Source organism: Molossus molossus, unplaced genomic scaffold (assembly GCF_014108415.1).
Source record: "Molossus molossus isolate mMolMol1 unplaced genomic scaffold, mMolMol1.p scaffold_m16_p_6, whole genome shotgun sequence".
Taxonomy (NCBI): domain Eukaryota; kingdom Metazoa; phylum Chordata; class Mammalia; order Chiroptera; family Molossidae; genus Molossus; species Molossus molossus.
The window spans coordinates 53,093,926-53,106,096 of NW_023425399.1; the positions used below are offsets into that span (position 1 = coordinate 53,093,926).

At 43.2% G+C, this 12,171-nt stretch overlaps 1 pseudogene; it reads right to left on the reverse strand.

Moving 5' to 3' along the window:
• Positions 1-521: 521 nt before the first annotated feature.
• On the reverse strand, positions 522-1,342 carry LOC118619160 (annotated as a pseudogene).
• Between the last annotated feature and the right edge of the window lie 10,829 nt (positions 1,343-12,171).

Consider the following 12,171-nt stretch of genomic DNA (forward strand, 5'->3'; position numbering starts at 1 on the left):
ACAAAGACATGATATTCTTCATATAAAAACATTAATACAGAGAACTATACTTTCTAGAAAATGATTATATAGACCTTCTAAAAAATGCATCCCATTAGCCCTGGCCGGTTTGGCTCAGCGGTTAGAGCGTCGGCCTGCGGTCCGGAGAGACCCGGGTTCGGTTCCCGCTAAGGGCATGTACCTCGGTTGCAGTTTGTCCCCGGCCCTGGTTGGTCGTGCGGGTGGCAGCCACTCAATGTGTCCCTTTCACATCGATGTTTCTCTCTCTCTCTCTCCCTCCTGCTCTATCTGAACAAAGAATGAAAAAGTGTCCTCGGGTGAGGATAAAAAAAAAAAAAAAAATGCATCCCATTATATGGTTTCAGTGAAGCTGTTTGGAAAAACTCACATCTGGACTGATTCCTAAAACATACCATTCCACCAATGCATCTTTTGGTTCAAAGTATAGATTATTGTCATCAATACAATTTCCTGCATTCTTACACATTTGATAATACACATATAGACTAGGGGATTATCACTTAATGCTCCATCGGTTCATCAGCCTTTTCTGAAAGTTGATCAGCAGGTTGAGCAGGCTGTGCCTTTCTCTGTGGCCCTTCTTCAAGACCTTCCAGGAATGGAGACACATCATCATCATCATCATCATCATCATCATCATCATCAATTGTAACCTAAATCTTTGCCAACAGTTCCAATGGAAACAGTCTTTGTAGTTAGGTCCTGTTCTACAGGAAGTGTCTCTCTTAAGGCATGCAGATCATGCTTAACCAGTTCATTTAACTTGTGCTCCATAGACTCAGACATATGTCCCTCTAAGTACATATAAGCTGATTGCGAACAGGCTCCAATGGACATAGCTCTGCAGTCAAAATAATTAGCAGATGGAAAGGTTTGGAAAATATGAGGGCCCCTAGAGTCATAACCAGCAATAAGCAGTCCAACACCACATGGTCTTTGACCATATCTTTGTGTTGGTATCTGGGTCCTGCTTCCAATTAGAGATATAAGATGAGACACAGGAAGTGATCTGTCAAATACCAATCTGGAATCCAAACACTTCTAATGCATACAATTACATAACAGTCTAGCATCAGCAGTAAGTCCCACAAATGAGATACCAATATGACTGTCAACATGGAGAATTTTTTTCTGATGAGCTGCAAGCTCTGAATGTGCTCTTTTCAATGCAACCAACACTGCATGTTTTTTTTTTTTTTTTCCACTTCAAACCAACTGTGGCTGAACCTTGTTTGACAGCTTTCATTGCATATTCAATTTGATGAATCTTGCCCAGAGGGCTCCAAGCAGTGACATCATTGCCAGACCGGTTGTGAAACATGGTTCCAACAAGGGCCTGGCTGTTGGCACCTGCAAAGCTATGGATCAAGGAGTCTCAGTGGATATTTCTTGAATGACTGGTAAATTCATTGCTCTCCTGTCCCCCCTACTCTTCTTTCACATAAAGAACTCCCACTTTTCACCTAAGAGTAGTCTAGCAAAAATATATTAGTCAAACCACCATTACAACAGAGAGATTGGAAGATACAATTCTGGCATTGAAGATGGAAGAAGAGTCCATGAGCCAAAGAATGCAGGAGGCTTCTAGAAGTTGGAATAAGCAAGAAAAAGATTCTTCTTTAGAGAACACAGCCTTGCCAATGCCTTGATTTTAACCCACTAATACCCAGTGGAATTTCTGACATACAGAATTGTAAGATAATAAACCTCTGTTGGGAGAACTTCCGGTCAAGATGGCGGCACAAGTAAATGCGGTATTGCATCCTTCCACAACCACATCAAAGTTACAACTAAACTACAGAACAACCATCATTCAAAATCGCCTGGAATTAAACTACAGAACAACCATCATTCAAAATCGCCTGAAATCAAACTGAATGGAAGTTCTACAACTATGAAATTAAAGAAGAAGCCGCATCAAGACTGGTAGGAGGGGCAGAGGTGCGATGGGCTGGTCCCACACCTGCGTGTGGCGGATAAAAATTAGAAGGATATCTCAGCTGGGAAGGTCCTCGCTGAGGACTGAGGGGTCCCTGTGTTGTGGTGCAACAGAATCAAAGAAAGACCACTAGAGAACTGAAGTCCAAATAAGAGTCATTTGTTAGCTTGCCAGTGTCTGATTCTGAACACCCCTGTGCCAGAGTCTTTGGAATCAGCCCCGATATGCTTTATTACATGCATCTTATACTTTACAGAAAATAAGATTTTCTTGATATAATGCCCAGGGCCATAGCAATGCTGTATGGAATTAGTTTGCCTTATGGATAACAGGAACACCCAGGCACACCCAGCAACACCCAGGAACACCCAGGCATTTCAAGGTACATTGGGTCACACTTAGCCCCGAGCTGTACAAACACAATGCAAGCACAATTCCTTGAGATTGTGGGGGAGGTCGAGTCTCTGATTCAAGACCTCTAGGCTCTGTGGACTCTGTCAGACATGTAGATAGCTTCCAACAATTTCTTGGTTCAGGGGGTTTTTACAAAACAGGTTCAGCTAGAGGGTACACAGTGACTTTCTCAATCATCAAATATGGGGCTATAAAAAATCAGCACAATAATTTACCAGTCATCAACTATGGGGTTATAAACATGCCAGCACACCCGTCCCACACCAGGTGACCAGCTCAGGGTTCCAGTGCCAGGAAGAAGTCCTCATAACTTCTGGCTGTAAAAACCAGCAGGAACTGAAGCTGAGGGAGGCTGAGTCGGCTGGAGCCCCAGGCAGCTCCTCTTAAAGGGCCTGCACATGGACTTACTCGGACTCACACTCTCCAGGCTCCAGCATGGGGGAGGCAGCTTGAAAGGCACCAGAGTAACATGGAAAGAACTGAGTTGTTTGGCATTGGAGCGAGGGCTGGAGAGGCAGCTTTCTCCTGGACAAATGTGCTGCCAGAGTCCTTTGTTCCCTTGGTGATCCCTTCTCTGGGATGGCAGACTGCTGCCATATCTGGGACTCCAGCAACCTGGTTCACAATGTTTGCCCTGACCTGGTGATTCCCTGAGGCCCTGCCCACCCAACTTCCAGGCCCACCGAAGCTGTTGCCAGTTGCTTGACCATAGGATTGACCTGTCTTGGATCCTGCTTCAGATTTTCCTACATTCTTTCAAACAAGCAACATCTGGTCTCAGATAGCTCCATACCTATTGCTAAGTAATACATAGAAACAAACACAGGGAGGCAGCCAAAATGAGGAGACAAAGAAACAGGTCCCAAGTGAAAGGACAGAACAAAACTCCAGGAAAGGAACTAAACGAAATGGAGATAAGCAACCTAACAGATGCTGAGTTCAAAATACTGCTTATAAGGATGCTCAATGAACTGAGTGAGAACCTCAGTGAACTTAGTGAGGGCCTCAAGAGCATAAAAAAGGACCAGTCAGAAATGAAGGAGGCACTAACTGAAATGAATAATTTTCACAGATTCAATAGTAGAGTAAGTAAAGCCAAGAAGCAAACCATTGATTTGGAATATAAGGAAGAAAAAAACACCCATCAGAACAGCAAAAAGAAAAAAGAATAAAAAAAAAATGAGGATAGTGTAAGAAACCTCTGGGATAACTTCAAGCGTGCCAACATTCGCATCTTGGGGGTGCCAGGAGAAGAAGACAGAGAACAAGAAATCAAAAACCTATTTGAAACAATAATGGCAGAAAACTTCCCTAACTTGGTGAAGGAAACAGACACACTAGTCCAGGAAGGACAGAGTCCCAAACAAGATGAACCCCAAGAGGCCCACACCAAGACACATCATCATCAAGATGCAAAAGGTTCAAGACAAAGAGAGAATCTTTTTTTTTTTTTTTTTTTTAGTTTTTTTTTTATCCTCACCCGAGGACATTTTTCTATATTTTGTTCAGATAGAGCGGGAGGGAGAGGGAGGAAGAGAGAGAGAGAAACATCGACGTGAAGGGACACATCGAGTGGCTGCCACCCGCACGACCAACCAGGGCCGGGGACAAACTGCAACCGAGGTACGTGCCCTTAGCGGGAACTGAACCCGGGTCTCTCTGTACCACAGGCCGACGTTCCAACCGCTGAGCCAAACCGGCCAGGGCACAAAGAGAAAATCTTAAAAGCAGCAAGTGAAAAGCAGTTAGTTCCCATAAGACTGCTATCTGATACTCAAAAGAAACTTTGCAGGCCAAAAGAGAGTGGTAAGAAATATTCAGAGTGATGAAAAGCAAGAACCTACAACCAAGATTACTGTATCCTGCAAAGCTGTCATTTAGAATTGATGGCCATATAAAAAGTTTCCCAGACAAGGAAAAGCTGAAGGAGTTCATCACAACCAAACCATTATTATATGAAATGTTGAAGGATCTTCTTGAAGAAAAAGATAAAAAATATGAACAAACAAATGGCAATGAATACATATTTATCGACAATTGAATCTACAAACAATATGAACAAGCAGAACAGAAACATTCTCATAGATACAGAGAAATTTTGTTGGTTGCCAGGTGGGAGGCGAGTTGGGGGAATGGGTGAAAAAGATGAAGGGATTAAGAAGTAGAAATTGGTTGTTAGACTGACAAACCTCAAAGGGGAGGGGGTTGGGGGTGGGAACAAATAAATTAAAAAACTTATATGTATATATGCATAACCAATGGACACAGACAACAGTGTAGGAAAAGGCAGAAGGTGGGCAGGAATGGGAAGGAGGGGGTCAATGGGGGAAAAATGAAGAACATCTGTAATACATTAAAGATAAGTTAAAAATAAACAAACAAACAAACAAACAAATAAATTTCTGTTGCTTTTAAGCCAAAATCAAAACAAAACAAAAAACAAAACATCATTATAATACTGTACTGGTGCCCTGGTTGGTTTGGCTCAGCAGTAGAGCGTTGGCCTGAGGACCAATGAGTCACAGGTTTGATTTTGGCCATGGGCACGTACCTTGGTTGCGATTCGTCCCCAACCCTGTAGGGGTGGTGCGGGCGGCAGTCAATGTATCCCTCTCAGGTTGACGTTTCTCTCTCTCTCTCCTTTTCCCTCCCTACCACTCTATGTGAAGATAAATAGAAAAAATATCCTCAGGTGAGGATTAAAAATAATAATAATAATACTGTACTGGGCAAAGTAACACTAGCTGCTGTAACAAATAGGCCTCCAAATGAATGAATCTTAAACAAAATAGAAGCAGGTGGTTTTTATTCATACATTGACTTGGAGTATAAGACTCTTTCCATGTTGTGGCAGCACCATTCCTAAGGGTCTTGCCATTGTCTACATATAGCTAGTGGCAGAGGAAGAACTTTGTGGAGATGGCACATCCTCTTCTCAAATGCCTTAGTGTGGAAGTAACACATGTCACTCCCACTCACATTATTTTAGCAAGAGCGAGTCATATTGCACACCTAGATGCAAGAAGAGGTGGAAAGCAGGGACTGGATTAGGCAGCTGCTTTCCAGCAACAGCTGTATACTATGAAAGAGAGAATAAACTTAGGTGAGCAATTTTCTGCCTCTGCCATAAATACAACCTGATAAAGGCTAAAGGAAAAAAAAGGAGTAGGTGTTCCAGGAGAAGCACATGATGTAGCCAAGGAGACAAGTGTAGTTCAGGAAGGCTTCCCAGAGGAGGCAGTACTGAGGTGACTCATGAAGGATGAGTAAGAATCTGCTGGGGAGAGGAAAAGAATAGTTACTGCCAGCAGAGGGAAAACTATGTGTGAAGTCTTGGAGAAAAGAAAGAACATGTCATAACTCGTTCCAGAAATTATTGATGGTTCAGTATTCCTAGAGAACAGCTAGAGGGAAGCAAGAAGATTAAGAAATTCCAAGTAGAAAGACCAGGTCAATATAAGTCATAAATGTCTTAGATCCAAATATTGACATGACCATTTCCTGGTATTGACAATAGAGATCAAAATTGAGGACAGAAAGCATTGAGAACCTCACATTTAATGATGATTAAGGACATCTGCTAAGATTAGGGCAATAACAGGCCCTGCCACAGGAATGTACAGAAAAGTGGCAGTGTTACTGGACCCTGAGTGGGTCTGCTTAGGGTGGCTGGTAGTGTGTGGGTTCTTACTTAGTACAGGAAAGATTTTACCATAGGAGTCCAGGTGACTATGAGAATATATTTATCAAAGTTGGGAGCAGTGAAACAAAGAAGGGCTTAGCATAGAAGAGGCAATAGGAGAGCCTAGGTTGGTCTGCTTTGGCTCATTGTGAAGTCAGAGAAAAGGGGGCCTTGGAGACAGGTTTATGGAGTTAGCCCAGGACAAGCTACCATTGCCCATTGCTCCCCTAGTTGCAAGTCTCCTGAGGACCTTTATAGTTTAGGTGATGGGAGCCTGTGGGGGAATGAGTTGAGGAAGAAGAGGGGGAAGCAAGTGGTATGGGCGTACTCCCCAGAGGGAGAGCACACACTGGATTTTTTGTCTTGAGGGTTTTTATCTCTCTGGCAGGCAGGAATCTTAGGGGAGGTCTCAGGGGAGAACTTCAGCAAAATATTCATTAGTTTTCCAGGTGTGCTCTTTCAGGGTTGTGGTCTTTACTGATTGGTCAGTGCCAGGGCAGGGGGTCGGTAGTCATTGCAGCTAGTCCTGGCATTGCCCATCTGTTTTTGCTTTTCTGGGCCTGGAGCGGAAATACAATTGAGGCCTAGATGTTATCTCTAGGGAGGTGACCTTCTGTATCTGACTATAAATTGCTCAGCCAATTTGTTCATCTATCTGTCTCAGTTTCCCTATTCTACTTGTCCTGGCTTACTGGCCTGTCTCAGCAGGGCTGGTCCTACCACAATCACTTATACTCTTCTCCTCACCCCTATAGGAGCACAAGTGGGGGAAGAGGTGAGAGAAGGAATCATGTAGTCATAAGTTCTCTGCAAAGTATTGTGTTTTTTCCCTTTCCACATCATCACTAAGTTTCCAATTTTATGAAACTTTAGAAAATTTCAAAATTACCTTAAAACTTGGCAGCTAAAAACAAAAAGCATTTATTTTCTCATGATTTCTGTGGGTCACAAATCCAGGAGTAACTTAGCTGAGGATATCTGGCTCAGATTCTCTCAAAAGGCTGCAGACCTGGCTGGTTTTGCTCAGTGGTTAGAGTGTCAGCCCAATGACCAAAAAGGATCTTGGGTTTGACTCTTGGTCAAGGGCCCATACCTGGGTTGAAGGTTCAATCCCTAGCCCCAGTTGAGGCACATGAGGGAGGCAACCAATCAATGTGTCTTTCTCACATCAATGACTCTCTCTCTCCACCCCTCTTCCACTCTCTCTGAAGATAAATGGAAAAATATATCCTCGGGTGAGGATTAACAACAACAATAAAAAAGGCTACAGTCAAGTTGTCAGCTGAAGGTACAGTCATCTCAAGGCTCAAGTGGGGAAGCAGCCACTTTGAATCTCCCTATTTTGATGCTCACTCTTGTGGCTGTTGGCACTCAGTCCTTAGGTCTGCACTAACTGGGGTCTAGAGACATCAGTTCCTCACCACATGGTATCTCCATGGAACTGCTCATGACATGACAGCCAGCTTCCCAGAGCAAGGAATACAAATAAGAGAAAGAGAGATGGAGTTTCCACTATGGAAGCCATGATTAAAATTTTTTTTCTTTTTATTGATTTTATTTTAGTTTTAATCCTCACCCGAGGACATTTTTCCATTTATCTTCAGATAGAGTAGAAGAGAGGGAGGTGTGTGTGTGTGTGTGTGTGTGGGGGGGAGACAGAGAGGGAGAGACAGACAGAGAGAGAAACATTGATGTGAGAGAGACACATTGACTGGCTGCCTCCCGCACGACCCCAACTGGGACTGGGGATCACATTTGCAACCCAGGCACACACCCTTGTGTCTTTGAGCATTCAGTGCTTGGGCTGATCCTCCACCCACTGAGCCATACTTGCCAAGGCAACCTCCTTCTTCTTAAAGAAGTCCCTTCAGCCTTTCTTATAATATTGGTTTGGTGATGATGAACTCCTTTAGTTTTTTCTTCTCTGGGAAGTTCTTTATCTATCCTTCAATTGTAAATGACAACCTTGCTGGGTAGAGAAATCTTGGTTGTAGATCCTTGCTTCAACCACAGTCTCAGTCTCCACTGGCTTTCACAACTGGAAGTTATGGGGACTTCTATTCCTGAATTGGGAAGCCCTTGGGGCTGAGACCCTTTGCTTCTTGGAAGGGTGGGAAGCCAAAATATCCCTTTCATTTCTTGATTTTTTAAAATTTTCAAATCAATTTTTATTTTTAATTATAGTTGACATATATTATTATATTAGTTTCAGGTGTACACTCCAATGATTAAACATTACATAATTTAATAAGTAATCATTCTGATAAATCTCACACTCATCTGACACCATACATAGTTATTTGACTATTCTTTTTTTTTTATCCTCACCCGAGGACATTTTTCCATTTTTTGTTCAGACCGAGTGGGAGGGAGAGAGAGGAAGAGAGAGAGAGAAACATCAATGTGAAAGGGACACATCAAGTGGCTGCCACCCACACGACCAACCAGGGCCGGGGACAAACTGCAACCGAGGTACGCACCCTTAGCGGTAACTGAACCTGGGTCTCTCTGGACCGCAGGCCAACACTCTAACCGCTGAGCCAAACCGGCTGAGCCAAAGGGCTGACTATTCTTGACTATATTCCCTGTTATGTACTTTACATCCCCATGACTATTCTGTATCAACTAATTTGTACTTCTTAATCCCCTCACTTTTTCACCTGTTCCCCCAACCTCCTCCCATCTGGCAACCATCAAAACATTCTCTGTATCTATGATTCTGTTTCTGTTCTGCTTGTTCATTTATTTTGCTTTTTAGATTAAATTGTTGATAGATGTGTATTTATTGCCATTTTGTTGTTCATATTTTTGATCCTCTTCTTAAAGAAGACTCTTTAACATTTCATATAATACTGGTATGGTGGTGATGAACTCTAGGTTTTTCTTGTCTGGGAAGCTCTTTATCTGTTCTCGTATTCTAAATTATAGGTTTGCTGGGTAGAGTAATCTTGGTTGTACATCCTTGCTTTTCATCACTTTGAATATTTCTTGCCAATTCCTTCTGTACTGCAAAGTTTCTTTTGAGAAATCAGCTGACAGTATTATGGGAGCTCCCTTGTAGGTAACTAAATGCTTTTCTCTTGTTGCTCTTATAATTCCTTGTCTTTAACTTTTTGCATTTTAATTACGATGTATCTTGATGTGGGCCTCTATGGGTTCATCTTGTTTGTGCTTTGGGTTTATCGCTCTCTGTGCTTCCTGGACTTGTATGTCTATTTTCTTTACCAAGTTAGAGAAGTTTTCTGTCATTATTTTTTCAATTTCTTGCTCTCTCTTCTCCTTCCTGCACCCCCATGATGTAAATATTAGTAGGCTTGAAATTGTCCCAGAGGCTCGTTACACTATCCTCATTTTTTTGGATTCTGTTTTCTTTTTGCTGTTCTGATTGGGTGTTTCTGTCTCCTCATTTTGGCTGCCTCCCTGTGTTTGTTTCTATGTATTAGATAGAGCTGCAGAGTAGTCTAATGTAGTAGGTGTCCTGTAGGGTCTGATGGCACAGCCTCCCCTATCACCCAAGTTGTGTACTCAAGGTGTGCCCACTGTGTACACCCTCCTCTTGTACTTGAGCCCTGATTTCTGTTGGCACATCAATGGGAGGAATTTATCAAGGCCAATCAGCTGCAAGGACTCTCTATGACCACTGACCACCAACCTTTGACCACCATGGAGTGTCAGCTATGCAGGGGACCACCCCACAGAGTAGGACTTACTTCAGCAGGGTTCTGGTGCCTGTTGAGTTCCCCCCTTCAGAGTGTTGCTTGTGGATATGGTTGGGTGGTGGTGGTTTTGATGAGTTCTGAAGCTGTCCATTGGTTATGTTGGCTCTGGGGTCTCCTGGGAAGTGTATGCTAAGGTCAGCCACTGCCTGTATTCTGTCTGGGGCCACACAGCATAAGCTACAAAGCAATATTCAGATGGCTGCTACTTGGGTTGAGCTTGGAAGTGCCCAGGCAAGGCCAAGCAGTGAACCAAGGTTGGTTACTGCTAGTTCTGGGCCTGGGCCACTTAGCTAGAGAAATGGGGCTTGCTGAGATTAGATGCTTCTTGTTTGAGAGAGTTTAGAAAATCTGAAGCATGAGCCAAGACAGGCCATTCCTTTGATAAATCCACTGGAAACAGCTTAAATGGGACCAAAAGTCGAATAGGGCAGAGCCAGGGTGGGACAAACAGTGTGAGCCAGATTAATGGAGTCTTAGATGTGGTGCCTGCCTGCTCTCTCCCTGATGCAAGCAATTTAGTTCCTCCCTGTATGTCTCTGGTGCCTGTCAAATGGCTGCTCCTGTTTTAGAGCTCAGAGTGAGTGAGTCTGAGTTAGTCCATGTGCTGGCCCTTTAAGAGGAACTGCCTGGAACTCCAGAAGCCTCAGTCTCCCTCAGACTCAATTCCCACTGTTTTTTCCAGACAGAAATCATGGGGACTTATCTTCCTGACACTGAAACTCTGGGCTGGGGGATGTGGTGTGGGGCTGGGACCCCTTGCTCATCAGGGGGGACCTGAGGATACCCCTCCTGATTTTTATCCACCACACGTGGGTGTGAGACCAGCCCATTCTGTGTCTCTGTCCCTCTTACCAGTCAGGATGTAGCCTTCTTCTTTAATTCCATAGTTGTAGGACTTCTATCAGCTCAATTTCAGGCAGTTCTGAATGATGGTTGTTCTGTAGTTTAGTTGTAATTTTGATGTAATTGTGGGAGGAGATGAGTACTGTGTTTACCTATGCTGCCATCTTGACCAGAAGGAAGTCCCCCCTAAATTTTTCAATTACAGTTTAGTCAATATTATTTTGTATTAGGTGTATAGCTTAGTGATTAGACAATTATATACTTTAAAAGTGGTCCCCTCATTATTTCAAATACCTTCCTGGCACCATGAATAGTTATTATAATATTATTGTCTATATTCCTTATGCTGTATTTTACAGCCTGTGACTATTTTGTGACTACCAATTTGCACTTTTAAAAACTTTACAAAGATGTTTATTTGGCCCTGGCCAGTTTTGCTCAGCGGTTAGAGCATCGGCCTGCGGTCCAGAGAGACCCAGGTTTAGTTCCCGCTAAGGGCATGTACCTTGGTTGTGGTTTCTCCCCGGCCCTGGTTGGTCGTGTGGGTGGCAGCCACTCGATGTGTCCCTTTCACATTGATGTTTCTCTCTCTTTCTTACTCTCTCTCCCTCCTACTCATATCTGAACAAAAAATGGAAAAAAATGTCCTCGGGTGAGGATAAAAAAAAAAACCACGATGTTTATTTGCTTCAAGGAATTTAAGCTGTTCATTTTGCCAGATAAAATATTAGGGGTGGCCCTAGCTGGTTTGGCTCAGTGGTAGAGCATCAGTCTATGGACCAATGAGTCATGGATTTGATTCCAGCCAAGGGCACATACCTTGGGTGCGGGAGGCAACCAGTGGATGTGTCCCTCTCATGTCAATGTTTCTCTCTCTCCCTTTCTCTCCTCCCACTCTATCTGAAGATAAATAGATATACAGTGAACAATGTGTTACATTTTAAAAATAGAACATCTGTTTTGTTACTAGTTCCATAAAAACAGTGTAAATATAAGAAATTTGTACATCTTGCTGGTGAACTGGCATAATGCTCTAATTCCCTGATCCTTTGATTTCCCCATCTTTCCAATTGTGTTTTAAAGAATTTTTTAAATTCTTTGTTGATTTTAGAGAGAGAGAAAGGGAGTGGAAAAGAGAGAGAAACATCAATTGGCCACCTCCTGCATGCCCCTTATTGGGGATCTGGCCCACAACCTGGGTATGTACCCTGACCGGGAATCGAACTGGTGACCTCTTGGTGCATGGGTCGATGCCCAACCACTGAGCCACACCAGCCAGGCTCCAATTGTGTTTTGAGTGGAATAGAGTGGAGTGGAGGGGAGTAGAGTTGGGGCTTAGAAGAGGTGCTATGGATATTTGATGTGAAAATTGGTTTTATTGCTTGCTCTTTCAGTCCACTCCCACTTTTGCAAACACAAAGTTTAAGATTTAAGCCCTAAACCTGTAGGAGTCTCTGTCAGCTTTTTTTTTTTTTGTATATTCATTACTAGGGATCTGTTTGTAGAGAGACTGGTACAGAAGGAGTTAGGAGCCAAAGCCAATAAAGATGAGA